Here is a 591-nt window from a genome sequence, read left to right on the forward strand (position 1 = left end):
AGCCTTGCGACCACAGTGGCATTAGCATTGAGCAGTTAATGTACCAGGTTCCTCATTCTCTCGTTAATATGGTTATAAATCTTTTCTCCCTCCTTTTTCAGAGAGAAATCTGATATTTCAGAAATGATATTTATGGAAATTGCTTTGTCAATCTTCAGTGTTTTCTATGGTGAACATTGATATTTCTTTCTTGGTTATTACTTGAACGAAAGAAATAGTGTTGCAGGGTTCACCTTGGAGATTTATGTTCTTTCTTTTGTTTTGTTTTGTTTTTGTTTTCTTAGGAGCAATTATTCTTGACTTACAATTAATTGATATTCTTCTTTGATGTTCCAATCAGTGCAGTTATCAATTAATACAGCAAAAACAGACGATAGACTTTGATGTGGATCGTTGTCACTGGATGATGTTGGTCATGCTGAAGAAACTAGAGATCACTAGTATCGATATTTGCAAATTTGATGGTCGTAGTTGGAGCGTTTGAAGCCAGAGGCCAAGCGTAACGGATCTGGATATTCTTAGAGGAGAAGTTGGTACTTGTACCACAATCGTTGATTGCCTAATGACTGATTATGATTTCTCTTCGAGCGC

Source organism: Asparagus officinalis, chromosome 7 (assembly GCF_001876935.1).
Source record: "Asparagus officinalis chromosome 7, Aspof.V1, whole genome shotgun sequence".
Classification (NCBI taxonomy): Eukaryota; Viridiplantae; Streptophyta; class Magnoliopsida; order Asparagales; family Asparagaceae; genus Asparagus; species Asparagus officinalis.